The sequence below is a fragment of the Castor canadensis genome, chromosome 3, assembly GCF_047511655.1.
Source record: "Castor canadensis chromosome 3, mCasCan1.hap1v2, whole genome shotgun sequence".
Taxonomy (NCBI): Eukaryota; Metazoa; Chordata; class Mammalia; order Rodentia; family Castoridae; genus Castor; species Castor canadensis.
Genome location: NC_133388.1, coordinates 136,887,120 through 136,914,555, shown reverse-complemented (window position 1 = coordinate 136,914,555; position 27,436 = coordinate 136,887,120). Strand labels below are relative to the sequence as shown.

The 27,436-nt window shown below is 35.1% G+C and overlaps 1 protein-coding gene and 1 non-coding gene across 17 annotated transcripts in view; one reads left to right on the top strand and one right to left on the bottom strand.

Moving 5' to 3' along the window:
• Positions 1–27,436, top strand: part of Stau2 (staufen double-stranded RNA binding protein 2) — a 316,438-nt gene that overhangs the window by 52,777 nt on the left and 236,225 nt on the right. The gene's annotated exons all lie outside the window — the stretch shown is intronic.
• On the bottom strand, positions 9,284–9,390 carry LOC141421981 (U6 spliceosomal RNA). Its single transcript, XR_012446650.1, has one exon. It is a non-coding gene; the product is annotated as a U6 spliceosomal RNA (small nuclear RNA).

Sequence of the window (27,436 nt, the reverse complement as noted above, 5' to 3'; positions counted from 1 at the left end):
GGGAGCCATTTACGGATTTTAAATTGAGTGATAAAATAACTGGGTAAATGTCTTACAAATACTGCTTTGGCAGTATGTGCAAAATAGGTTGAACCATCTTAAACTTCAAGGGAGAAAGATGAATTACAAGGATATTGTAATTCCGACTTAATGTGAACAGAGAAGATGGGATGGTGTCTAGACACTTAGAAGGCAGACTTGAAAGCACCTGGGGACTGTAAGGGTGGGATATTAAGGACAATTTGCAGATAGACTGGGGGACTAGTAATACTGTTTGTCATGGGAGGAATTGGAGCAGGTGTTTTGGAAAGATGACAAATTTAAATTTGACTATGCTGAGCTTAAATGGAATATGAGATGTTTAGGAGTAGTCATTTTATTACTCTTTAAGGCTTGAATGGAAGACATACAAAGATTGTTTTTGACTTTGAGGATTTATTGGAAGAACACAAGAGGAGAGATAGTTTGGGGTTCATTGCTTCCAGAACAGGAATGTACGATATAGCTTTAGAAAATGGAATTGTTTAAAATTTAACCTGAGTCTGAGTGATTCATCTGTTCTTTGTTCATCTAGGATTTGTACACTGTTCCCCAAAGGATTCTTAAGTTTATTTGTCATCACTCACTTTGGAACAGTTTCATGGTGTTCACCTGTGCCAAACACCTCAGTCATTAGATGTGGTTAGTACATTTTGTGTCAAGAAGATACTTGGTGGGAGGCTGAGACTGGGAGGATTGTGGTTTGAGGACAGCCTGGGCAAATAGTTCAAGAGACTCCATCACCAAAATAACCAGAGCAAAATGGAGGTGTAGCTCAAGTGATAGAGTGTCTGCTTTGCAAATGTGAAGCCCTGAGTTCAAACGCCAGTCTCGCATTCCCTGCCTCCTCCCTCCCCCCCCCCAAAATTGGTTGCCTTTGGCTAATGTATCCAATTCCTGGTGTAATCACGTGTAAGATACTGTGATAGTAAAATTACTTTGATTAGCATTTGTTGAGTAATAGCAAGTTAAACAATAAGGAAAGAGTTTAGACTATTTTACCTTAAAAGTTACTTGTTCCCAAGGCATCATCTTGAAATTCTCCCTATATAGCTCTGGGAACATGAGACTTTGAAAGCATTTTACAGATAGCTGTGTCTGCCAGTGGAAATTTGATAGGGTGAAAGTTCTCTTGAAGCATCCAAACTGGCTTTGTTTCATTTTGTTATTAGTGAAGTTAGAAATAATCAAGATTTTGGTTTATGAAAATAGTTTGTATATTAGGTTGAATATCCTTTATTGGAATGCTTGGGACCAGAAGTACTTCAGATTTTTAATTTTTGGGGGGAGGATTTCAGAATATTTGTGCATACATAATGAGATATCTTGGGGATGAAATGCAAGTCTAAATAGGAAATTCATTTGTGTTACATATATTCTTTATACACATGACCTGAATGTGATTTTATATAATGCATTAATTTAAATGATTGTGTGTATAAAAGTTTGTATACATTGAGCCATCAGACTGTGGCATATGTCAGTGCTCAAAATGTTTTTATCTAGGAGTATTTCAGATTTTGGGTTTTTAGGTTAGGGATACTCCACCTGTATATCACAGTTTATATAGGCTGAAAAGTTGCTAAGAGTTGTGTTGTTGGGTTGCCATTTATTTTGAGATTGTTCAAACCATCAAGGTAAGGGTTTTTTACTGTTTGTAGAACCCTTTTAAAAAACATCAGAAAGTACAAAAGTTGAGAAGCATTGAGTATATTTGTGTCAGCAGTGATATAAATAGGGATAAACCTATAATTTTGGTTTCTGCCACCAGATGGTGCTTGTGTATTGATAAAGCATATAGGCTAGTCAAGTTCACTTTGGTTACTAGTCTAAAGTCAGTGACTAACTTACAAATGAGAGGTTAAACCATATGAAATTACCAATATTTGACCTTTCTTTTTGATATATATATATCAAAATATATATACACACATATATAAAAAATATATAAATTATTATATGTAATTATATAGAATATATATTTTATTATATATAAAATATATATAATATATATTATATATAATATATATAAATATATATAATATATATTATATATAATATATATAAATATATATATGTGTGTGTGTGTGTATATATATATGCATGTATGTCATTTTCAAATGGCTCAACCTAATAGGAAAAAGTCAGCCAACTACATAACTTGAAATCTCTTGGATAAATGAAATAAGCAGGAAGTGGTAAAAAGTAGGAATTTGTTCTAACAGTTACAAATAACTTCATATACTATATCCCTTGGTTTGGGAAATAATTCATTTCTCTTTTATCACATGCTTTACACATGGAATGTATGTAAGAACTTTAAAAAATGATGCTTCTTTTATGAGGCTGTCACATTATAGAATAGATGTAGAACTGAGCGATAGGCTGCAAGATAAAATTTTAAATATTTTCCCATATTTTTACATAGGAAATTAAGGATGTTTTTCATTTGGGGGAAATAAGTCTAAGACCTTAACAGAGACACATTAAAATATATTGCCTTTAAAAAACACTCAAAAGCCAGAGAAGAGAATTTGAACAGGTTACCAAAGCAAGAATGAGGAAGAGTGAACTTAAGATCAATATCCTTCATGATCACAGATATACAAATACTTAACAAAATATTAGCAAATTAAGCTCACCAAAATTTAAATAATATAATACACCATGATGAAATTAAATAATTAAGTATATTAGCAGGTTGAAGGAGGAAAACCATATAAGCGTCTCATTAGATGCAGAAAAAGCATTTGGCAAGTTAGCACTCATTCATGATGTAGCTCCAGTACACTAGGAATAAAAGAGATCTTCCAAACCCTGATTAGGTTTTCTAAACCTCTATATGGCATTATTCTTTATGTTAACAGACCGCCTACATTCCTTGTAAGATCTGGAACAAGACAGTGACATGTACTGTTGTCACTTCAAGTTCTGTTACACTTGAGTTGTACAATAAGAAGAAGTAAATGGGGAGAAATATTGGAAAAGAAGAAGTAAAGCTGTCTTTATTTGAAGACACTATGATCCTGTATGTAGAAAATTCTAGAAATCAAAACCAGAAAACTCCTAGAATAATTGAGCTTAGCAAAGTCACAGTATACAGTGTCAGCGTGTAGAAAAGTCAGTGCTATTTCTACCTAATAGTAAGGAGCAACTGGAAAATTATAGTGGCATAAAATATGCTATATTTAGGGAAAAAATTGAACAAAACATGTACAGCCTGTTACCTGAAAGCTGTAATCTAATTGGTCACATTAAGTAAGACTCAGTACTATTAAGATAACAATTCTCCCAAAGTTAACATGAAGATGCAATACATTCACAATCAAAACACTATTTATGGTATGAAATTTATAAGGTAATGCTGGCATTTGTGTAGAGATGCAAAGGACTTGCAGTAGCCAAAATAGTTTTGAAAAGAAAGAACAGAAGTGGATGCTAGAGGCTCACATCTGTAATCCTAGCCACTTGGGAGGCTAAGATCAGGAGGATCATGGTTCAAGGCCAGCCCAGGCAAAAAGTTCACAAGACCCCATTCCAACCAGTAGCTGGTTGTGGTGGTGCGTACCTGCTATCCCAAACTATAGGGGAAGCTGAGATTAGGAGGATCTCAGTTTCAGGCCAACATAGGCAAAAAAAAGTTTGGATGACCCCATCTCAACAGAAAGAAACTGGATGTGGTGGAGTGTGCCTATCATTCCAGCAACAGCGGGAAGCATTAAATTGGAGGATTGTGGTTCAGGCCAGCCTGAGCAAAAATCAAACAAACATAAAGTGACCTTAACTTCAAAAATAACGAGCAAAAAGGGTTGGAGCATGATTCAAGTGCTAAGTGCCTGCCTAGCAAGTGTGAAGCCCTGAATTGGAAAAAAAAAAAAAAAGAATTAGAGGGCTCATACAAACCTGACTTCAAGATTTGCAAAAAACTACAGTAACCAACACAATGGAATATTAGCATATTGGAGGACAGGTCCGTGGAATAGAAAAGAACAGAGGTTGGTGTGCCTCAGCCTATGAGCCAAATGTGTCCTTCCTGTTTTTTGTGGCCTGCAAGCTAGGAATGTTTTTTGCATTTTGTTTTCTTTGAGACAGGGTCTTGATATGTAGTCCAGACTGGCCTTGAACTCTCAATCTTCCTGCCTCAGCCTCCAGAGTGCTGGAATCACAGTCAAGCATCACCATGCCTGGCATGATATTTACAATTATAATTGGCTGGAAAAGTATGAAGAGAAGAATGATATTATATAACACATGAAATTTAGGTAAAATTCAAATGTTAGCATGTGTTTGTTTTATTGAGACATAGCCACAGTTACTCATTTAGGAATTGTGTGTACCTGCTATGTACTGCTATAGCAGAGTTGAGTAGCAATAACAGGAATTATATGTCCTGCAAAGCTCAAAATATTTGCTATCTGGCCCTTTATAGAAGTTTGCTGATCTCTGGAATATGAAAACAAGGAATAGATCTATCAGTGTATGGTTAATTTAATTATTTAAAAATTAATTTCAATAAAGATGCTAGTGGAGAAAGTATACTCTTTCTGACAGTTGAATATCCAACTGGATATCCTTACAGAAGGAAACAAACAGAAAAAGAACCTCAAGGTTTACCTCACACCATAGACAAAAGTCAATTGGAAGTGGATCATAGACCAAGGTTAAACCTATAAAATTTCCAGAAGGAAAGCATATCTTGAAAGGAAACATTTACAACACATGTATTTGAAAAATAACACGTTTTTCACAATATATAAGTATATACAACCCAATAGCAAGATGTCAAAAAAGTTGTGCAAAATACTTGAGTAGACCCTCACTACAAAGGACATAAGAATGATTTACATGCTCATGAAAGTATGCTAAAAATGATTATTCATCAGGGACATGAACATTAAAACCATAGCCAAAAAATCTAAAAAGAATGGACAACACCAAGTGTCAGGGTGGGGGCCAATAGAACTCTCTAGTTCTTTATGCTGGGAATGTAAAATGCAACAATCACTTTGTCAGAATTTGTCACTTTCTTGTAAATTGAAACATGTACTTACAATACATACCACCCAGCAATTGCACTCCTGGTCTATATCTAAAAGAAATAAAAATATACAGGTATTTAGAGATTTGTACATGCATGTTTGTAATATTTTTCTTTATAGTTGATCTGAGTTGGAGACAACCCAGATACCTATTACCAGGTAAATGATTAAAGAAATTGTTATATAACTTGGAATACTATTCAGCAGTAAAATTCCTGATTCATGCAAAGATTTTGTGTGAATCTCAAAAACACTGTGCTGAGGGGAAAAGCATGATATATAATGATATATAATGTATGTACCATGAAATTCTTGCTTTTGTGAAAACAAATGGCAAAACTGTTCCATAGTGACAGAAAGAGAAGTTCATTGAAAGAAAAAAGTTCATTGGCTGTATTTAGAGCTAGGGATTTCCTAGGAGACTTTTGGGGTGGTAGAAGTACTCTGTATCTTGATTTTGGTGATTGTTAATGTGACACATGTCAGATTCCATCAAACTTTGAGCTTAAAATAGTCATATTTCATTATATATAAATTTTACCTAAAAAAGTTGACTTAAAAATATATTTTATAGTACTCCATTTTATTTGAAGCAAAAGATGTTTTGAAGAAACATATTTTTGCCATGTATTTTGTCAAAAGCATTGTAAATGTCTTAGTAGGGGCTAACATAAAATTTATTTCATAGGGATCTATGAGGACACAATGATTGCCTGTAGGTTGCATAGTTTTTGCCTTTGCACAGTAATTGTTATCCTCTATTATATTGTAAATGGTATAATCTCGTTACAAGTTTAGATGCTGCAGTTAGAATCATAGCCATGTAAATTTGAATAGGCTACTCAAATCTTCTAATTCTCAGTCAACTCACCTGTAAGTTTTTGTTTTTAGGATTTAATAAAGTAATTCATGAACCACACATAGCTCATTACACTACGTTACCATAGTGTTTTTTTTTATTCCTTAAAAGAATCTAAATACTAGTATATTTTTGCTAGATACTGTTATTTTGACATTTTAAAAAATTTACTTCTGCCCAATTAAGAAGTTTAGACTGTGATTCTCTTAACATTCTGGGTATAGAGAAGTGACTAAGTCTATATTGCAAGTGTGGATATTTTTGGACTTCAGTTGACCTTTCAATAAGACTGCCATTGTAGCCCAGAGAATTACTTCCCTTTGAAACTGTGCACAACAGGAATTGTTAATTTGGGGTTTAAACATGAGCTTTGGAAAATCGGGAGCCTTTATGTAATTGTATGCAGTATTTTGTACACAAACTTCTTTTTAATCTTTAGTCTTTCAACTTTCATGCTTCCATTCCCAAAGAATAACTAGTTCGTGTTTCTTGCCACAGAGTTAGTATTCAGCACTAATGATTTTGGAAGTAAGTTTCCCATGAAAGAAATTCAGGGCTCCACACTTGTTCTGCTCTTGGAAGTGACCAGGCAGGCCCCAGGCTGCCACTTAGTTATGGATTAGAGATTGTTATCTGTTTATTAATTTAAGAACTTTGTCACATATGTTCCTTCTATAAAAGCAAAGGCAAAGGTAAATCCAGTTCTTAAATTAAAAAAAAAATGATAATTTTGGAATGATCTTAGTCTGATTTTTATTTGACTACTTAAAAAAAAAACGCTATTGAGATCCTTTTTTGACTGATTTATGCTAAAAGTTTAAGCATTGTTCCCCATGAATGTGAATATAAGGAAGGTTGCAACTAATACATTGTTACTGTTAAGGAGTTAATTTTTCCTAGCTGAAGAATCAGGTTATACCTCTTAGATAAAATGTAGCCACTCCTTAAGTCTGATAAATGTTAAACTTATTTTTTTAACAGAAAGGAATTTATCTTTTTAAATCCTAAAGTTGTTAAAAAATTTTCAACAGTTTTTGTCTACATTAGGGGAAATAAACAGCATTGTCTCTTCACTGAGGCTGTTTCTTTTTTTTAATAATTTTTTTTATTAGGATATATTGATATACGGGGGGGGGTGGATTCATAGTGACAATTCCAATTAGACTTATATTTTGTATTAGTTACATTGCCCCCATCGTCTCTCCCATTGAGGCTAATTTTATTAATCTGTTGTTCAAGCTCTGAAAAACAAACACAATACTTGGCTCACTTTATTTGTGTTTAAGCAATGCTGTCTTGCAAATGCCTTTGTCTTTTTCTTTGAGCAAAATCTTGCTATAGCAATGAGTTTTTCTAAAGGTGCACAAAATGGCTGTTCAAATTACGATGCTCTTTTTAATGTGGTATGTGACATATGAAAGTGAGTTTTCAGTTTTCATAGTTCAGAGAAAAATATATATAGATTGATAGTCATGGCTGTGAAAAACTTGAAAAATTTTGAAGCTTTTATCCTCTTTGTTTTTGAGGGTTCTTTTCTGAATCCAAAACTATGTTGACCACCAGGTGTTTCTCCTTAATACTTAATCACAGTTTTTCAACTGTTGATTCATAAGGAAGGTTTTGTGAAGTTTTTTTTAAAATGGCAATTGGATTTAGAAAAATTTAAGTATGTTTTTTAAAGCAAGTGCTTGTGACAATTAATAATGAGAGTTTATGTTGCATGTTTATAGAAGTTTTTGCAGTAATAGGATTTCTCGGAAATGTAGGATTGTGTTTCATAGTTCTGGGTAAGATTTTGGATGATCATCAAAATAGGCCATGTTCCAGAGTTTGTTTTCTGTTGGTTACTGGAAACTTAGAATACATTTTCTCATAGAAATGAGTGATAACTGGTGGCAAGGTTCCCATAATATCCCACAAAAACCCATTTTACTGACTATGAATAGTGTGCCCTGTAATAGTTTTAACTTTATCTTCCAAGGAACATTTTCCTCCCAGTGCCACCTGGTCAGTAGGAGTGAGCTCTTGGAGCTCTAGCAATAACAGGAGCAGAGAAGAAAAGAAGGCTCCAGATAACATCAGAGGTGATAGAGAGAGATGACATCCCCCTGTGCAGCTTTAGTTTCAGATTATTTATTGGAGTGAGGTTAATTAGCTAACTGAGGCATGGGTGCCTTAAGTGTTGGGCATGGTTTAGAAAAAAGGGTGTAAAGACTTATGAGTAGGCCAAATAGCCATATGTAAAAGCAGTATGCAGACAACTGAAGGTAGAAGTGAAAAGGGTAAGACATGCTGGATAGCAAGTGTACAGAATTTTATGTTAGTTTGGTGTAACTCCAAGGTGTGAAGGAGTGGAGAAGACACACTATCATAATTCCTACATCTTATAAGGAATTTTCTGCTCTACAAATACAATCTAGATCCTCCAAATTCATCTTTTCTTTTCTGAATAATATCTGTCCTAATAGGTGTGAAGTGGTCCCACCAATTGTAGTACTGCCTCTTAGTTCTAGGTTCTAGCTGTGTGTAGGGGCACACAGTAGCTAGTGTCAGTTTATTGACACTGCTAGTATATTTATTTATAGTTTGATTTACTATGTGAATGTCAAATCACCAACATTTCTTGAGAACTGAGATTCTGGTGAACACGAAGATGCATAAGATACTATCCTTACTCTTAAGTTCATAGCCTAGAGGGGGAGGATAGATGATTATTACTCAGAATGATGAATGGCATATTGGCAGTTACTACAGACACTTGGAAGTGCCTAGAGGGTTAATTAATTTAACACCAAGGTAAGGTATAAGGCAAATTGTCTTCCAAAGCATTCAGCATTGTTCTAGAGGTATTGTCTGATGCAGTTAAGAGTGAGAGATCTGTTTATATTATAAGCATGAGTAGTCCCCACTTAGTGGGTGTTTTTATTGTCAGCCAGCCATGGTCCAAAGCTATAAAATGGAACATTCCAGAAGTAAACAGTTCATAAGTTTAAAATTGAGTGCTATTGTGAGAGCATCATAAAATTTCTCTCCATCCAGCTCTGCATGTGAGTCATTCCTTTGTACAGAGTATCCACACTGTATATGCTACCCTACTTACTAGTCATCTTGGTTACCAGCTCCATTGCCCAGTCTTCTTGTCCTTGTTTTCAAGTAACCCTTATTTTATTCAATAATGGCCCTACGGTGTAGGAGTAGTAGCACCAGCAATTTGGAGATGCCAAAAAGAAGCCAGCTATGAAACTCTTCATTTAAGTGAAAAAGGTGTAATATTTTGAAGGGAGGGAGGAGACCACATCTACATAATTTTTATTATTATAGTGTATTGGTATGATTGTATTTTTCTTTTTATATGGAATGCTTCACGAATTTGCGTGTCATCCTTGCGCAGGGGCCATGCTAATCTTCTCTGTATCATTCCAATTTTAGTATATGTGCTGCCGAAGCGAGCACGGTATGATTGTATTTTATTGTGATTGCTAATCTCTTATTTCTGATTAATAAATTAACTTTATCATAGATGTATATGTACATATAGGATTTTGATAATTTCTGAGGTTTCATTCATTCACTGGGAGTCTTGGAACTTGTGCCTTGTGGATTATGGGGGGGTTCCCATTTAGAGAATAATTCAAACAATATAAAAATTCTGGAAGGTAAGATGATATAAAATTGACGTCTAGAACCAGTAGTCTTCAAATACACAGTTCAAGGACTGCATATGTAGCTCAGTGGGAGAACACTTGCGTAGTGTGCGTGGACCCCTGGGTTCAATCCCCGGCACCACTGACAAACAAACAAACAAACACATAGTCAAAAATCAGATAAAGTATATAATAATAGAGAAACTCCATTTATAATACCAAGAAAGACCACACTGAGGGAGAAACTTACCAAGAAATATGCATGAGTACATAATGAAAGCTTTACAGTACTTGTGAAAGGCATACAGGTATACTCCAACAAATGTATACTCCAATATTTTGTTGTTACTAGTGAAAAAAAAATAAACTAGGACCAAGGCAAGGTGGTTCATGCCTATAATCCCAGCACTCAGGAGGCTGAATCAAGAGTATTGTGAGTTCAAAGTCAGCTTGTGGTACATATTGAAAATTTATCTCAAAAAACAAAAATCAGAGGCCTGCACAGTGGTATACAGCTGTAATCCCAACTACTTGGGAGGTGGAGATAGGAGGATCACAGTTTAAGGCCAGCTCAGATAAAAATTAGACTGAATCTCAAACTGTGCATGGAGGTAAACACCTGTAATCCAAACTACCTGGGAGGGAAAGGTAGAAGGGTTGAGGTCTGATGCCAGAAGGGCAAAAGTGAGACACTATCTGAAAATAATAAAGGTGAAAGGGCTGGAGGTGTGTCTCAGGTGAAAGAGCACTCGCCTAGCAAGTGTGAGGCCCTGAGTTTGAATTCCAGTATACCAAGAAATCTCTCCAACCCCCCACAGAACAATAATACAAAACACAGCCAAAACCAGCCAAACAAAAAATAAACTAAGTGAAAGTACAGAAAATAAAATAATGAAGATTAAAGCAGAAATGAAATACAGAACAGTAAACATCTAATTGATAAAATCTTAATTTTTAAAATTTACAGAATAGACTACTAGCTGTCAAACAAAATGGGAAAAACACAAATGAGAACTGTTAAGGCATTGGTCACTGAAACAGAGAAAAAAATTTTTTTTTCTCTTTTTTTGATGGTACTAGGGTTTTAACTCAGGGCCTCGGGCTTACTAGGTAGGTGTTCTACCACTTGAGCCACTTTGCCAATCTGAGAAAAAATCTTAGTGATTACTTTGCAGGCCTCTATGCAAATAAATTTGAAAACCTAAATGGTATAATTAAATAAGGAATCATCTCACAAAAAAAAGCATCAGGCCCTCATGGTTTCACAGGAGAATTCTACATTATATAGAATAGAAAAAAAATAAATGATGCAGGGGAATTTCTGAATCTGTTTACAAAACAAGTTTAAAATTGATACCTAAGTCTGGTAAAAACAGTATAGAAGAGGAAATTGCAATCTAAGTAAATATAAATGTATAAGAAAAAGCAAAACATGGTTAGAATTTAATACCAAGTTAATAATAATATATAACATTTTAAAAAATTCATTTGAATGCCTTCCTTTTTATTATTATTATTATTTTTTTGGTTGAAATAGGGCTTCAGTCTTGCTAGGCAGATACTCTGTCACTTAAGCCATGCCCCAGCCCTTTTTGTTTAGTTATTTTTTAGGTAGGATCTCATGTTTTTGCTTGGACATTGATCCTCCTGTTTATACTTCCCGCCTAGCTGGGATGACAGGTGTTAGCTACCACACCCAGCCTTTTATCGATTGAGTTAGGGTCTTGCAAACTTTTTGCTCAGGTTGGCATCCAACTGTGATCTTCCTGATCTCTGTTTCTGGAGTAGCCAGGATTATAGGTGTGGGCCACCTTGCCTGGTCTGGTTTTTATTGAAATAACTGTTGAAGGCTTTGAATTTTCCTCTGATCATTGTTCTGTGTGTGTAACATAGATTTGAATATGTAGTATTTTTATTTTTTCCTGTCTGAATTTTCCCTTTCATGTAAAAATTGTTTAATAAAAAGTTTAATGTCTAAATAGAAGAACCTTTTGCTTTTAAAATTTGTTCATTTCTTATTTGTTGTATTTTGATCCAAGAGTGTTGTTTGTAGTATTTCTATTCTTTTTTTCTTTGTGATGTAATGTAGACTCCATATAGATATTGCATATGCATTTGGGAAGTCTAAAGGATATAAAGTTTGATAAATACATATGATCTTCTGTAAGATTTTGTTGCTTTGCTCTTCTGTGTCTTTACTTTTTCTGTTTGTCCTATCTGTCTTGTACTGAGTGGTGTGTTAAAATGTCCTAGTATCTGTGTGCTTCTATCCACATCTCCTTGCATCTCCTGTAATTTTTGCTTCATGAAAGTGTTTGTGGCATCATTTGGTAAATAGATATTCATAATTTCTGTATGTCATCTCAGAATTGTACGTTTTAGTATTAAAAATATCCAGTCATTAATACCTTTTATCTTGAATTCTAATTGGTCTGATATTGGGATAAAAATTGCTTCTTTTGTTTCCATCTGCCTAGTATACCTTTGGTTCTTTTATTTTTAGCCTTTCTCTGTTGTGGTATGTCTCATGTACATGGCTTATAGGAGACAAATTATAGGTCCTGCTTTAGGAGACAAATTAAAATATTTTAAGTCTAAAACATATTTGACTTGAAAACACAGGCAGACATTTTTTTGATAGCCTGATTTGGCAATTAGTCCACAGTGGGTGTTTACCATAAGTTAAGTAAGCCAAGACTTCTGTTTTAAAGTTTTGGTGAAAATAGATTTGGAGTGCATGATAAGATAGAAACATTTTATAAAAGAAATATTGTCTCAGCAGAACGGTATTGAAATAAACAGTATTTTTGTTTATTCTCTACCATTTCTGAACATACCCAATTGGCAAGTGAAAGAATAAAAGGTGTAATTTCTAGTCACTTGAAAAATCTGAATGCTAACATTTTGGAATAGTTCCAAAATGTTTTTATTTAGAAATTGAGAAAGTAAATATTAACAGTAAATACATAACACATCTTACTGCAAATCAGGTAGTTTCTGGGTCTTTGCTTTCAACAAATGGAAAGAAGACCTAATCAATCATCAGTTGCCACACCATTTAAAATAATTTTTCCTGAGCATGGTGGCACATCCTGTAATCCCACTACTGTAGAGGCTGAGGTAAGAGGATCAAGAATTCAATGCCAGCCTGGGCTACATAGTAAGATCCTGTATGAAAAATAAAATAGAATTGTGACGGTAGATCACAGTGTAAGTTTTGACATAGAAAAATTGAGTGATATTGCTGTAATGAAACTCAAGAGTTACTTTTTTCTCCCAGTATTGGAGTTTGAACTCAGGGTTTCCTGCTTGGTAGGCAAGTGCTTTGCAACTTGAACCATGCATCCAACTGAGTGATTTGCTTCTTAGCGTGAATGTTTCTCAGTGATTATACCTTGGAAAACAGAAATAAAATATAACTGAGACCTATCTTATTTTACCCGGAAATATTCCTTCTTGGATACGTCAATATAAATTAAAAAAAGAACACCTATACCTCTCATTGAGTTTCATGTCCCTACAATTTTACTTTTTGTCTAAACATTATTTATCAAAATTTATAATATTTATGACCCATTACCTGCTAATAATAATTGCACAGATAACTTATTGCACAATTATACCTTAACTTACTTTTTAAAAAAATTTTTATTGTTTTATTATTCATATGTGCATACAAGGCTTGAGCCATTTCTCCCCCCTGCCCCCACCCCCTCCCTTACCACCCACTCCTCCCTCTCCCCCCCACCCCCTCGATACCCAGCAGAAACTATTTTGCCCTTATTTCTAATTTTGTTGAAGAGAGAGTATAAGCAGTAATAGGAAGGAACAAGGGTTTTTGCTGGTTGAGATAAGTATAGCTATATAGGGAGTTGACCCACAATTTCCTGTGCATGTGTGTTACCTTCTAGGTTAGTTCTTTTTGATCTAACCTTTTCTTTAGTTCCTTGTCCCCTTTTCCTCTTGGCCTCAGTTGCTTTTAAGGTATCTGCTTTAGTTTCTCTGTGTTAACAGCAACAAATGCTAGCTAATTTTTTAGGTGTCTTACCTATACTCATATCTTCCTTGTGTGCTCTCGCTTTTATCATGTGCTCAAAGTCCAATCCCCTTGTTGTGTTTGCCCTTGATCTAATGTCCACATATGAGGGAGAACATACGATTTTTGGTCTTTTGGGCCAGGCTAACCTCACTCAGAATGATGTTCTCCAATTCCATGCGTCTACCAGCGAATGATAACATTTCGTTCTTCTTCATGGCTGCATAAAATTCCATTGTGTATAGATACCACATTTTCTTAATCCATTCGTCAGTGCTGGGGCATCTTGGCTTTTTCCATAACTTGGCTATTGTGAATAGTGCCGGAATAAACATGGGTGTGCAGGTGCCTCTGGAGTAACCTGTATCACAGTCTTTTGGGTATATCCCCAAGAGTGGTATTGCTGGATCAAATGGTAGATCGATGTCTAGCTTTTTAAGTAGCCTCCAAATTTTTTTCCAGAGTGGTTGTACTAGTCTGCATTCCCACCAACAGTGTAAGAGGGTTCCTTTTTCCCCGCATCCTCGCCAACATCTGTTGGTGGTGTTGCTGTGATGCCTGTTCTAACAGGGGTGAGGTGGAATCTTAGTGTGGTTTTAATTTGCATTTCCTTTATTGCTAGAGATGGTGAGCATTTTTTCATGTGTTTTTTGACCATTTGAATTTCTTCTTTTGAGAAAGTTCTGTTTAGTTCACTTGCCCATTTCTTTATTGGTTCATTAGTTTTGGGAGAATTTAGTTTTTTAAGTTCCCTATATATTCTGGTTATTAGTCCTTTGTCTGATGTATAGTTGGTAAATATTTTCTCCCACTCTGTGGGTGTTCTCTTTAGTTTAGAGACCATTTCTTTTGATGCACAGAAGCTTTTTAGCTTTATGAGGTCCCATTTATCTATGCTATCTCTTAGTTGCTGTGCTGCTGGGGTTTCATTGAGAAAGTTCTTACCTATACCTACTAACTCCAGAGTATTTCCTACTCTTTCCTGTATCAACTTAAGAGTTTGTGGTCTGATATTAAGATCCTTGATCCATTTTGAGTTAATCTTGATATAGGGTGATAGACATGGATCTAGTTTCAGTTTTTTGCAGACTGCTAACCAGTTTTCCCAGCAGTTTTTGTTGAAGAGGCTGCTATTTCTCCATCGTATATTTTTAGCTCCTTTGTCAAAGACAAGTTGGTTATAGTTGTGTGGCTTCATATCTGGGTCTTCTGTTCTGTTCCACTGGTCTTCATGTCTGTTTTTGTGCCAGTACCATGCTGTTTTTATTGTTATTGCTTTGTAATATAGTTTGAAGTCAGGTATCGTGATACCTCCTGCATTGTTCTTTTGACTGAGTATTGCCTTGGCTATTCGTGGCTTATTGTGTTTCCATATAAATTTAACAGTAGATTTTTCAATCTCTTTAATGAATGTCATTGGAATTTTGATGGGAATTGCATTAAACGTGTAGATTACTTTTGGGAGTATAGACATTTTTACTATGTTGATTCTACCAATCCATGAGCATGGGAGATCTCTCCACTTTCTATAGTCTTCCTCAATCTCTTTCTTCAGAAGTTTATAGTTTTCCTTGTAGAGGTCATTCACATCTTTTGTGAGGTTTACACCTAGGTATTTGATTTTTTTTTGAGGCTATTGTAAATGGAATTGTTTTCGTACATTCTTTTTCAGTTTGTTCATTTTTAGTATATAGAAATGCTAATGATTTTTCTATGTTGATTTTATATCCTGCTACCTTGCTGTAGCTATTGATGGTGTCTAGGAGCTTCTGAGTAGAATTTTTTGGGTCTTTAAGGTATAGGATCATGTCATCTGTAAATAGGGATATTTTGACAATTTCTTTACCTATTTGTATTCCTTTTATTCCTTCTTCTTGCCTAATTGCTCTGGCTAGGAATTCCAGTACTATGTTGAACAGGAGTGGAGATAGTGGGCATCCTTGTCTTGTTCCTGATTTTAGAGGGAATGGTTTCAGTTTTTCTCCGTTAAGTATAATGCTGGCTGTAGGTTTGTCATATATAGTTTTTATAATGTTGAGGTACTTTCCTTTTATTTCTAGTTTTCTTAGAGCTTTTATCATGAAATTGTGTTGGATCTTATCAAAGGCTTTTTCTACATCAATTGAGATGATCAAGTGGTTTTTGTCTCTGCTTCTGTTAATGTGGTGTATTACATTTATAGATTTGCATCTGTTGAACCACCCCTGCATCCCTGGGATGAAGCCTACTTGGTCGTGGTGAATAATCTTTTTGATGTGTTGTTGAATTCGGTTTGCCATTATTTTGTTGAGGATTTTTGCGTCAATGTTCATTAAGGAGATTGGCCTATAGTTCTCCTTTTTTGGAGGTGTCTTTGCCTGGTTTTGGGATAAGTGTAATACTGGCTTCATAAAATGTGTAAGGCAGTTTTCTTTCCCTTTCTATTTCGTGGAACAGTTTAAGGAGGGTTAATATCAGTTCTTCTATAAAGGTCTGATAGAATTCAGCAGAGAATCCATCAGGTCCTGGACTTTTCTTTTTGGGGAGACTCTTGATTGCTGCTTCAATTTCATTTTGTGTTATAGATCTATTCAGGTGATTAATTTCCTCTTGGTTCAGTTTTGGATGATCATATGTATCTAGAAATCTGTCCATTTCTTTAAGATTTTCAAATTTATTTGAATATAGGTTCTCGAAGTAGTGTCTGATGATTTCCTGGACTTCTTGGTGTTTGTTGTTATCTCCCCTTTTGCATTCCTGATTCTACTAATTTAGGTTTTTTTCTCTCCTCATTTTAGTCGGGTTTGCCAGGGGTCTGTCGATCTTGTTTATTTTTTCAAAGAACCAACTTTTTGTTTTATTAATTCTTTGTATGGTTTCTTTGGTTTCTATTTCGTTGATTTCAGCTCTTATTTTTATTATTTCTCTCCTTCTATTTGTTTTTGGATTTGCTTGTTCTTGTTTTTCTAGGAGTTTGAGATGTATCATTAGGTCATTGATTTGGGGTCTTTCAGTCTTTTTAATATTTACACTCATGGCTATAAACTTTCCTTTCAGGACTGCCTTTACTGTGTCCCATTTCCGGTAGGTTGTGTTTTCATTTCCATTGACTTGCCGGAACTTTTTAATATCCTCTTTTATTTCATCAGTGACCCATTGTTCATTAAGTAATGAGTTACTCAGTTTCCAGCTGTTTGCATGTTTTTTGTCTTTACTTTTGTTGTTGAGTTCTAGTTTTATTGCACTGTGATCAGATAGTATGCACAGTATAATTTCTATTTTCTTATATTTGCTGAGGCTTGCTTTGTGTCCTAGGATATGATCTATTTTGGAGAAGGTTCCCTGGGCTGCTGAGAAGAATGTATATTGTGTAGATGTTGGATGAAATGTTGTAGACATCAACTAGGTCCATTTGATCTATGGTATATTTTCGATCTATGTTTTCTTTATTGATTTTTTGTTTGGATGACCTATCTATTGATGATAATGGGGTGTCAAAGTCTCCCACAACCACTGTGTTGGAGTTAATATATGCTTTTAGGTCTTTCAGAGTATGTTTGATGAAATTGAGTGCATTGATATTGGGTGCATATAGGTTGATAATTGTTATTTCCTTTTGGTCTATTTCCCCTTTTATTAGTATGGAATGTCCTTTATCTTGTTTGATCAATGTAGGTTTGAAGTCTACTTTGTCAGAGATAAGTATTGCTACTCCTGCCTGTTTTCGGGGGCCATTGGCTTGGTATATCTTCTTCCAGCCTTTCATCCTAAGCCTATGCTTATTTCTGGCAGTGAGATGGGTCTCCTGTAAGCACAAATTGTTGGATCTTCCTTTTTAATTCATTTTGTCAAACGGTGCCTTTTGATGGGTGAATTAAGTCCATTAACATTAAGTGTTAGTACTGATATGTATGTGGTGCTTTCTGTCATTTAGTTGTCTTACTTGTTTTAAGTTTGGTTGTGTATAACTAAGGTGAGGTTACTCTCTACTTTCTTGCTTTTTCTTTTCCTGTGGTTTGGCACTCCCTGTCCTTTCATGGTTATGTTGGGTTTCACTTTCTGTGCGTAGAATCCCTTAAAGAATCTTTTGTAGTGGTGGCTTTGTGGTCACATAGTGTTTTAGTTTCTGCTTATCATGGGAAACTTTTATTACTGCATCTATTTTGAATGATAGTTTTGCTGGGTAGAGTATGCTGGGGTTGAAGTTATTTTCATTCAGTGCCCGGAAGATCTTACCTCACGCTCTTCTTGCTTTTAATGTTTCTGTTGAGAAGTCTGCTGTGATTTTGATGGGTTTACCTGTGTATGTTACTTGTTTTTTCTCTCTTACAGCCTTCAATATTCTTTCCCTGGTTTCTGAACTTGTTGTTTTAATATGATATGTCATGGGGTAGTTCTATTTCGATCTGGTCTGTTTGGTGTTCTGGAGGCCTCTTGCATCTGTATGGGAATATCTTTCTCTAGATTTGGGAAATATTCTGTTATTATTTTGTTCAATATATTACGCATTCCCTTCGCTTGCACCTCTTCTCCTTCTTCGATGCCCATGATTCTCAACTTTCGTCTTTTGATGGAGTCGGTGAGTTCTTGCATTTTCTTTTCTCAGGTCTTGAGTTGTTTAATTAATAGTTCTTCAGTTTTTCCTTTAATTACCATTTCATCTTCAAGTTCTGAGATTCTGTGTTCTGTTTGTAGTATTCTGCTGGATTGGCCTTCTGTTTTGTTTTGCAATTCTGTTTCATTCTTTTTGTGAAGTTTTCCATATCCTGGGTCATTTCCTCTTTCATGTTGTCTACTTTTGTCCTGAGTTCATTTATCTCTTTATTAATCGTGTTCTCTGTTTCACTTTCGTGTTTATATAGTGCTTTTGTTGTTTCCTTTATTTCTTCTTTTGCTTTTTCAAATTCTCTATTTTTGTTTTCTTGGAATTTCTTCAGTGTCTCCTGTACATTTTGGTTGACCATATCCACTATCATCTCTATAAAATTATCATTGAGTACCTCTAGTATGTCTTCTTTTAAATTATTCTCGTGGGTTTCATTGGGTTCTTTGGCATAGTTTATCTTCATTTTGTTGGAGTGTGGATCTGAGTATCTGTTTTTTTCATTTCTGTCTCTTTCCTGTACTAATTTTTTGCTGTGGGGAAACTGGTTTCCCTGTTTTTTCTGTCTTCCTGTCATTACCCTTGGTGTTGTTATTCTCCTTGTACTGTGTGCAATAAAGTATTTTCTGGGTGTAATAATAGCACTAGTGATATTTAGAATGGAAGGGTGAGAGGGGATGGAAAGCAAAGAAGTTCAAGGAAAATGGAAAACAAATAATCAAGTAGAAAAAATGCAAAACAAAGAAACAAAGGAAGTTTCAAAGATATAAGTAAGGAGAGACAGTGTACTAATCAACTGTAATCTGAAAAGAGGTTAGAGAGACAGAGTATTGAAAATAAAAAGTAAAAAGAATAAAGATAAGAATAAAAGTACAAATAATAAATGAAAGAAAAAATGTATGTATATATAAATAAAATAAAATAAAATATCAGATAAAAACTAAAAAAATAAAATTAAAGAAACCAAAAAAGCCCTCCGAGTTGAAATGCAATGAAGTTTCAGTCTTAATAATTTTGGTGTTCTTCTCTCAGCCTCCAATCCTGGAGATGGTGCCTCAGATGTTGTTCTGTAGTTGTGTCATCAAAGGGGTAACATAAAATAGAACAGAACTGCACAAAACAAGAAAAAAAAACCCCACAAAGTGTCCCAAGTTCAAATGCAATACAGTTTCAGTAGGTTTTTCAGCATGCAGGTGTAGTTCAATTGTTTTCTCATCACAGGTAGGGAGAGAGAAAAAAAAAAGTCTGGAGACAGTTCTGTGAATGGCTATCTGTGGCTGTGGCTTGCCTGCCATACTGCTGTCAGCCTGCTGTTGCTGGAGGTGTTATTTACACAGGTCTCTGGAGTGACCTTAACACATAACTGGCCCCCAGGCTTTGTTTACTCAGAGTTCTGTGCACGAGCTGCTGCTACAAGCTTTCCCCTTTCTAAGCACACTGGGGGAGGTGACACTGCACCCGCTTTCTCAGGCCTGCGTGTTTATTTACAGTTGATGTGGGAAGTGGGTCTTCCCCCCTCTCCTGTGTTGTTTTCTTCCACCGCCAGTTTTTTAAGCTTTCCCGCTCCTGATTGCTCCCTCCACCCCCCCCCCCAGCTCACACCCTCTCCTCTCCTGGGGCTTGTTTATTTACAGTTCCGGGAGGGATTCCCCTCTTCGGTGTTCAGGGTACCCCACCCTCTTTGCTATGTGTCTTCATTGTTCTTACTGCTTATTACTCAGTTTCTCTTTTTTTCCTGGGTGGGTGTCAGTCTGTCCATGTCACTATGCTAATCTGGCCCAGGGATGTCTGTGGAAGTACGACGTAGCACTTAGCTCACCTTGTGGTCTGCATCTTCCCAAGCTGTGTTTGTGCATACTTCTGGCGGCCCTGGGGCTCTCCTGGTTTCTCTGTCCAATGTGAAGTGGAGATTCTCTGCACAGGCTAGAGGTGTGGAGGGGTCAAAGTTTTGCCTCTTTTCAGTGGCCTTGCCTGCATTGTGTGTCTCCAGCGTTTCTCCAAGATGTCACTATAGGAGGCTCGCTTTCTGCTTTCTCCCTCTAGCCACCATCTTGGAAACCCACCTTAACTTACTTCTGATCACAGAAAATACAAACTTGCACAGTGCTGGGGTTGTGGCTTTGTGGAAGCACACTGCCCTTGGCTTGATCACCAACACTGCAAAAACAAAACAACAAAACCCCCAGTAGAGTATAAATTTTATAATATATAGAATTAAAATGAAATGAGCAATAAAAGATTTATAGCCATAAAATATTACAGGTTAAAATTCTATGGAGACAGTGGATTAGAATGTAAATTCAAGAAGATAAAAAAGAATGATGTAGAATTCTTGATATATATTCCATAGGGCTTATGTATTTTTTAAGTCAATGAGGATATATATGATCTTGCTATAGCATTTAGATTTCTTTGGTTATGTTTAAAGGAGTGGCATACAGTTTTCTTTTGAAATGTCAATATTTACAATAAACCAGAAACTACATTCTTTCTATTTGTGGAAGCAATTATTTAAGCTTCTAATAAAAAATTTCAGATGCCGATTAAATTTTTAGATGCTCTTTACATTTTAGAATATAATAAACATGCAAAACTATATGTAATTTTCTAAATTATTTAGTGGTGTGTGAACAGTTAGATTTGAATACTGTTGTCATAGACTTACTTGAAAAGAAGCTAAATTACAGAAGACTGTTACAGAATACATAGAAGTGTATATTGTCATGGCTTACACATGCCTAGGCAAGTATTATAGTTTGAAAAAGATTTTATAATCAATTTTATTGATTATGAATATTGCAGTCATAGTTAATTTTGAGTTCAGGTACACCCAAAATTGAGATTTTTTAGTTTTTCTTCTCTGGTATTTAATATAATTCTTTCATTTATAAAATTAAGAAATTGTGTTTATCATCACCTTTCTTGTGTAATACAGGTAAAACTATTTATGTTGAGCCATTAGAGGGCAGCATGAATTTGTCTTTGGAATTAACCTTCACAGTGTTTAAATGGTTTTGAATTTCGACCTTAATATCTACTTCGTTTGAATAAATTGAAAGTTTTTAGCTAAAATTAAAAACTTTCATTTGAAATTTTTAATAAAATTTGTGATAGCAAAATATAAATAAATTCTTAACTTTCTTCTTTTATCTTTCCTGTCCCTAAGCACATTAGAGCTTTTATAAAGTTTTATGTAATTTGATTCTAACCTTAGTACTTACCTTGATTTGGAGTTTAAGAATTACTTGTCAGTATAAATTGCTACATGAAATAGAGATTTGAGAGTAAATTTGGGAAATTTATCATACATAATCCCTCCTAAGATTTTGCACTGATTCCTAAAGATTAGCTAACTGCAGTGCTCAGGATGTCAGTTCTTCTGGATAGCTAGGTTTCCCAAATTGCTGAAGAGTCACTCCTTTTTGGAAACTGCTTATTTAAGTGGTTTTGAATTGAATTTTCTTCTAAAAGTTATAGGCATACATTTTTCATGTCCTTTAACAGAAAATGCCACAGTGAGCATAATTAATCCTGTGTACTGACTCTGTAAGCTTTATAAGTAATGAGGATTATTGTAAGCCTTGTGGCACATATATATGTGCCACAATGTTCTAATGCCTTTAGTCACTTTCGAAATCACCCTCAGGAGGCAGATTGTCCTCTTCTGTCCTCTTGTTTGTGCCCATGGACCTCTGCATAGCAGCAGTTGCTCATTCTGTAACTTAAGGTTAAAGTTGGAAACTTATATTGTAGTGAGAATTGGGGACAGACTAAGAATAGCAGGCTTTGATGAGGCTGAATGGGGTTTCTGTAAGTGTGGAGCACAAAACTCATTTGTGGATTATTTTTACTTCAGAATTTATTTTTCTTTTCTTAGTTTTGCTAAAGATGTGCATTCTGAGTAAATTCAGCTGGCAGATAGCCAAATATGGGTTCCATGGGGGTACGTGTATATGTGTGTGTGTGTATCCATCTATATAATAAATACATATATAATATTCCATGTTATATACATATATAATGACATGAAACACTTATGTTTGGATTAGGCAGAAATAAGAGTTGCTTTAATAAAATTCAGAAAATGACTTTCTTGTATGTTAAAGGAGACAGAGTTTATTTGGGCAGATTTTTTTTCTTTCAAGTGGAAAGATGTTCTTCCTCTTTGTGTGGGATGTTGGGGAAAAAAATAAAGCTTACTGTCTAAAATGAGAAATTTACTAATAAGTAACACATTTTATGAAACTGTCTGCCGAGATTTGATAATTATATTCATGTCATCTCTAAGGTGTTTGTTGACCTTGTTTTTCTTACTCCATTTACAGTCCTTATACACTTTTTTTTTTCTCCTCGCTTGGAAACTGAAAGGGCAACTTTACTTTGTAAATTTATGATTTCTAGGTGTAACAACCTCTGCTAAAGAAGCAAAGAGAAAGAAAGAAAAGAGCACTGCAGGGTATTTTTCTTTTGAAGCAAACTCCTTCCTCTTTTTTTGAGTTGTGGATTAAAAGTCAACAGAGATAAATGTTGGGTCCATGTAAAAAATTTCCTAAGTTTCCTACTTTCAATAATGTTTAAGTAGAAGTGGGTTTTGTTTTGCCAGTCCCCTGTCTCCCTGGCTCTGTGCTGGGGCTTGAATCCAGGGCTTCTTGCATGCTAGGCAAGTGTTCTACCACTGAGCTACCCCGTCCCTCCAGGGATTTTAAATAGAGGTTTCTTTCTTTGGTTTGGTATAGATGAATGACTTTTAGAACTTTTTTGACTGTGACCCATGGTAAGGAATATATTTTTAACAGTATAAATTAGAATATACATATATATTTATGTATTTGCATATGTATCTGTTTATGAAGCACTAATATTATTAACTTGCATATCATACTCTCATATTTTGTATTTAGTTCCAATGAAAGTTACAGTAGTAATTTATTGAGTTTATTTTATGACTGGTAGTTGGTCTATTTTATACTTTGAAAAATACTAATTTAAATGACTTCTAAGGTGTCTTTCAGCACCAAGATTCTGTGTAACTTACAGACAATCAAAGCTGGAATTGAAGTTAAATCAGGAATAATAATAGGAATTTTCTCAAGTCATCTGGATGTCCACAATCATTAATAGCTAAAAAAATAAGAAAAAGCCACTGTGGTGATGTGTACCTGTAATCCCAGCACTTGGGAAGTAGAGGCAGAAGAATCCCAAGTTTGAGGCCATTTTGGCTATGTAACAAGACCCTGTTCCAAACAAAAAGAAGTAACTGACTGACTAAATAAAAAGTGTAGGAGAGAAAACAGAATGATAAAAAAGAAAAAAGACTCTAAACACAACCTGTGACTTAGTTAATATTTTTGTACAAAAGTTCAATTTCTAGTTTTGACTAATGTACTGTGGTTATGTCAGTTGCTAACATTAGGCAAAGCCAGATGAATGATGTAAGGGCACCCTGTACTGTCTATGTATAATATATATATGTGGTACATATGTAGTATATTGTATATATTATTCACAAATACATATATACATTTGTAAGTTATCCCCCAAATAAATTATCTAAGTATACATATATTTATTCCAAAATAAAAAGTTAAAAAGTTTAGAAGAGTATTTTTGAATGATGTACTCCCAAAATCATAGTTTTAATTTTTTGTGGTATTGGGGTTTCGACTCAGGGCTTCAGAGTTGCTAAGAGGGCACTTCTATCACTTGAGCCACACTCCAATACATTTTGCTCTGGTTATTTTGGAGATGGAGCCTTGCAAATTATTTGCCTGTGCTGCTCTCAAACAGCATTTCTCTTTATCTCAGCCCCCCAAGTAGCTAGGATTAAGATGGAGGAACCAGCATCTGGCATAGAGTATTGTTTAAAAGTTTTTGCTAATACCACTCTTGGGGATATACCCAAAAGACTGTGACACAGGTTACTCCAGAGGCACCTGCACACCCATGTTTATTACAGCGCTATTCACAATAGCCAAGTTATGGAAACAGCCAAGATGCCCCACCACTGACAAATGGATCAAGAAAATGTGGTATCTATACACAATGGAATTTTATGCAGCCATGAAGAAGAACGAAATGTTATCATTCGCTGGTAAATGGATGGAATTGGAGAACATCATTCTGAGTGAGGTTAGCCTGACCCAAAAGACCAAAAATCTTATGTTCTTCCTCATATGCGGACATTAGATCAAGGGCAAACACAACAAGGGGATTGAACTTTGATCACAAGATAAAAGTGAGAGCACACAAGGGGGATATGAGGATAGGTAAGACACCTAAAAAATTAGCTAGCATTTGTTGCCCTCAACGCAGAGAAACTAAAGCAGATACCTTAAAAGCAACTGAGGCCAATAGGAGAAGGGGACCAGGAACCAGAGAAAAGGTTAGATCAAGAAGAATTAACCTAGAAGGTAACACACATACACAGGAAATTAATGTGAGTCAACTCCCTGTATAGCTATCCTTATCTCAACTAGCAAAAACCCTTGTTCCTTCCTATTATGGCTTATACTCTCTCTTCAACAAAGTTAGAGATAAGGGCAAAATAGTTTCTGCTGGGTATTGAGGGGGTGGGGAGGAGAAGGAGAGGGCGGAGTGGGTGGTAAGGGAGGGGGTGGGGGCAGGGGGGAGAAATGACCCAAGCATTGTATGCACATATGAATAATAATAAAAAAAAGTTTTTGCTATAGCAAATTTTGTTTTTGTTTTAAAATTCTTTTTAAAATAAGATTTAAAAAGAATTTTTTTGGGTGGTACTTTTTAACTCAGGGCCTTGTGGCTTTCTAGGCAGGTGCTCTACCACTTGAGCCATGCCGTCTTTGTGGTTATATCATCATGGTATTAGTTTTTATTTCCCTAATGGCTAGGGATAGAAGACATCTTTTAAACGTGTATTTGTGGTTGTTTTGTTTTCTTTCGCTATCTCTGTCCTGTGGTAAAATACCTTTTGTGTCATTTGCACATTTCTTTTGTGGTGGTGCTTGGGATCAAACCCAGGGCCTCATGTATGCTAGGCAAGGGCTGTATTACTGAGCCCTGTCCCCAGCCCTCATCTTGTTAATGAGGTCTTTCACAGAGCAAAAGTTTTTAATTTTGATGATTTCCAATTTACTAATTTTTTTTCTTTTGTGATTTTGGTGTCACATCTAAATCTCTTCACCAGTCCTTGGGTCCACAAAGGTATTCTCTTAAGTTTTATATGAAAGGCTTTATGATTTATATTTAATTCTGTATTTCGAGTAATTTCTTTTTACTAGCTGTCATCTTTAGGTCAAAGTTTTTTTTTTTTTCTAAATCGTTTGTTGAATAGGTTATCCCTTTCCCATTGAGTTGCTTTTGCACTTTTGAGAAAAAAATCAGTTGCCCTTACTAGTGTGGGTCATTTTGACTTCACTAAGTATTTTCTTTATCCTCCGTGTCTATCTGTTTGCTGGTTTTGCACAGTTTTGATTACTGAAGTTATATAGCAAGTATGAAAATAGTCTTATTCCTCACATTTTATTCTAATTTTTCAATATTGAAGTGTCCTATGTCTTTTCTGTATACATTTTAGAATAAATCTCATATTTTTACTTTCAATTTCCATGTGTTCATTGCTTGTGTTTAGAAGTACAATTAAGGGCCGGAGACATTGCTTAAATGGTAAAGCACCTGTCTAGAAATAGAATTGATTTTTGTATTTTGATCTTGTATCCTGTGACCTTGCTGAAATCACTTATTAGATAATTTAAAATGTGTTTGTTGGGGGAAGAAGAAAAAAACCAAGTTTCTCAGTGTTTTCTACACAGGTAATCATGAGATCTTCAAATAGGTAGTTTTATTTTATTACATTGGCTAGTTCTTTTAGTGCTATTCCTTTTTGTTTTTTTTTTTTCCCTTTGGGCAGTACCAGGGGAAGAACTCAGGACCTTGTTCTGGGGTTGAACTCAGGACCTTAGCAATACTGGGTATTGAACTCGAGTGGCATACGCTCTACCACTTGAGCTATATCCATAGCCCCTTGCCCTTATTCCTGCTCTTGGGGGAGAAACTATTCAGTCTTTGACCATTAAAGTCCTCCTTATTCCTATTTTTGAGGAGTTTTGTTTTGAATGGGTATACAATTTTGTAAATAGTTTTACTTGTACCAAGTGCTCTGATCATGTAATAAATACTTTTTTAAACCTCTTAATATGATAGATTGTACTGATTATTGTTTGAATATTGAACCAGCCTTGCTTGCTTGCAATAAATATCACTTGGTCGTGGTCTAAGAATCTGTTTCTGAATTCTGCTTGCTAATACCCTGTTAAGGAGTTTTGCTTTTATAGTCATGAAGGATATTTATCTCTAGTTTTCTTTTACTTACTTATTTTCTTTGAAACTTTTTTCTCATTTTGGTATTAGGATAGTAAACGCTTGAAAAAGAATTAGAAGGTGTTCTTGTTTCTGTTTTCTGGAAGAGATTATGCAGAGTCGATGTTAATTTTTTAAAAGTTTGAATTCTCTAATCATCTGGGTCAGGAGTTTTTTTTTTTAAAGGAATTTTAAATTTGTGAATTCAGCCCTAAAATACTTATAGGGCTATGCAAATCATCTGTTTCATGTTGTGTAAGTTGTGATAGTTTGAACCTTTTGAGGGTTTGGTCCATTTTGTCTACGTTGTCAAATTCATGTGTGGAATTGCTTTCATTATTCTCTTCTTGTTCATCTTATGTTCACAGGTCTATAATGATAGCCCCTTTTCTTTCCTGATAGTGGTAACTTGTATCTTCTTTCTTTTTAACTTTGTCAGTCTCACTAGTTGCTTGTCAGTTTTATTGATCTCTTCAAAGAATGAGGATTTTGTTTTGTTGCTTTTCTCTATAGTTTTTTCTTTCCAGTTTTATTAATTTGTATTCTTAGATTTATTTCCTTCTGCTTGGTTTGGATTTTCCTCTGCTTGTCCTTTGTTGTTGAGGTGGGAGCCTAGATTATTGAGTTGAGACTTTTCCTCCTTATGCACATACTTAATGCTGTATATTACTCTTTCTACACTGTTTTATTTGCATCTCATAAATTTTGACTTGTATTTCATTTTCATTTAGTTCAGTGTAGTTTTGAAATTTCCCTTGATACTTTGTCTTTGGCCAATGGATTATATTAGAAGTGTATATAATTTTGTAAGTACTTGGAGATTTTTCCTATTACCTTTGTTATTGTTTACTCTGACTCCATTGTGGCCAGAGAATACACTCTGTATGATTTTTTAAATTAATT